Genomic DNA, 2,424 nt, shown 5'->3' on the forward strand with positions numbered 1-2,424 from the left:
TTTTTTGGTTTTTCGAGACAGGGTTTCTCTGTGGCTTTGGAGCCTGTCCTGGAACTAGCTCTGTAGACCAGGCTGGCCTCGAACTCACAGAGATCTGCCTGCCTCTGCCTCCTGAGTGCTGGGATTAAAGGCGTGCACCACCATCGCCCGGCCTCAGGCAAACAAGATATCTTGTACAAACAAGATATCACTACACATCAGAGTAGTTCTTACTTCACAGAGCTAATGCAAGCCACACACTTGCTCTGAAGTAGAGATTGCCCTTTGTCTTCATGATCAATGACAACTTCCTTCTGCTGTGAAGCCTAGTCAGAGATCCTGGTGAGGAAAGAAGCATCACTTTTAGAGTCCCATTCCCCTGACGTTTTTTATAGTATTGTTCCCTAGGCGCTTGTTCCCTAGGCACCATTGCATGAGGAATACAAGTCAAAGTGACTTACGGTCCCCTAACTGTACAGTGCCCAGTATCTGTCGTTTTCAGCCTTCACATGTGGCGTGCCACACAGCCATAAATGACGGGAGTGCCAAGGGCTTGAATATGAGTAATTCCTTTGACTACCGAGGCTCTCCTGTGGAAGAGGCCAGCTGGGTGAGGAATGGCAGGCCTTTCCTTGGGGCTGAGTAGCTGTGCAAGCCAGCAGCATGGCCTGACACAGCTTCCTTTGTAACAGTCCGATGCTTCCCTTCCAGCTGTCAGAGACCACTGCCGAGTCCAACTTAAAGGACAAAGAACTGGACGAACTGAAGATCATCAACCGCAGGAGAAAGTGAAGAGCCTGGACAGGCCCGCTAGATTAGAAGTCACCACTGACCCCTGGGGAGGAGGATGTGGCAGAGCCCTTTGATTTTCAGTCAAATTAATAGACTTGCCCTGAGAGTGAGCATTCACAGACCCTAGCTCCCTTGGACTTGGGGACAGGGAAGTGGCATGGGATGGAAGAAACCAAGATTCCAAGCCAGGGCCATAGCTTGGGAGGCACCACAGGCACACTGCCCAGGGTCTCAATCTAAAGCAAACCCCAGGCAGGTCTAGAAAATAGTTAGCCGGGGCTGGAGAGATGGCTCAGAGGTTAAGGACACTGCCTGTTCTTCCAGGGGTCCTGAGTTCAATTCCCAGCAACCACATGGTGGTTCACAACCATCTAAAATGAGATCTGGTGCCCTCTTCTGGCATGCAGGCATACATGGTGGCAGAACACTGTATTGTATATGTAATAAATAAAATCTTTAAAAAAAAAAAAAGAAAATAGTTAGCCCTTGGCTGCTGTCTGCAGGTGACAGTATACAGCTGTCTGTTGAAATAGGAGCGGCAGGGCTGCGTCCCCAGCACCCCAGCTGCCTGCTAGCTTATGCCCCGAAATAACAACACACAAACTGTATTCATTTATGCACTGCTTGGCCCATTTCTATCTAGCCTCTTCTGGGCTAATTCTTGCACCTGGACTAGCCCATTTCTAATAATGTGTGTAAGCACCCCAAGGTGTGCTTACCTGGAAGATTCTAGCCTACATCCATCCTGGGTCGGGGCTGCCTGGGAGAGCAGAGCTGTCCAGTCTGAGCTCACTTCCTCTTCCTCCAAGCATCCTATTCTGTTTACTCCTCCCACCTATGTTTTAACCTATCAGGGCCAAGGAGTTTCTTTATTGCTTAACCAATGAAATCAACAGATTGATATATGACAGTCCCACATCAGCTGTCCATTGTCTCAGAGTTGCTGTGTTCAGACAGTCGGCAGTTCACCTCTTCACACTGGGGTCTGGCACCAGTTCCAGTTCATAGCAATTCACACTTCAGTGGCTCTGCATTCTCTGCCTTCGAAGAATCCCCACCCCCAAGTCCACAGCCTCTTCTGCCATCACCTTCCCAGCAGCAACCTCTGCCCTCATAGCACACTGTAATTTACTCTGCTTTCTGTTTCGACTATTTTTATTTTTATTAAATGGTGTTCAATAATCTCTGTGTAGCAAAATAGGTAAACAAAAACAAAACCATTGTGGGTTCCCCAAAATGAGCAGAGCTGGGTTCTAACTTTTTGTTGCTTCACCAAAAGAATTTTTAGGGTTAGGGAAACAGCACCTTGAAGTGGGAAGCCACCCTAGAAGAGAAATAATGACTTCATGCTCAAATTCCTCTGCTCCGCTGCTTTAGGGAGCTGGCACTGGTGGCCCACTATGTGGTCCAGACCTGGTGAGGAGTGGGTGGCATGGGAATCAGTGCCCAAGTCTGTGTGATCTAGTCTTATCTAGCCAGAGGGGAATCTCATTGTTAGAGTCGAGCAGGGGACACAGGTTGAGGCATGGAGCCCAGGGCTTTAAACTGGGGACTGCCTCAGTGGGTCCCTCCTTCTGGGCTGGTGTTGAGTCCGGCAGTAGGCTCAGTCCTTTGCACTCAGTCTCACACCCCCTCAGTTCAGCCCTGTTAGCA

General features: G+C 49.3%; 1 long non-coding RNA gene across 1 annotated transcript; it reads left to right on the top strand.

Moving 5' to 3' along the window:
- Window positions 1-160: 160 nt before the first annotated feature.
- LOC126496081 (uncharacterized) lies at window positions 161-1,954 on the top strand. The gene is made up of 2 exons (XR_007590279.1): window positions 161-589; window positions 691-1,954. It is a non-coding gene; the product is annotated as an uncharacterized lncRNA (long non-coding RNA).
- Window positions 1,955-2,424: the final 470 nt, after the last annotated feature.

This window comes from Alexandromys fortis, unplaced genomic scaffold (assembly GCF_014885135.2).
Source record: "Alexandromys fortis isolate MF-2015 unplaced genomic scaffold, M_Fortis_MF-2015_v1.1 scaffold_1076, whole genome shotgun sequence".
In the NCBI taxonomy this organism is placed as follows: domain Eukaryota; kingdom Metazoa; phylum Chordata; class Mammalia; order Rodentia; family Cricetidae; genus Alexandromys; species Alexandromys fortis.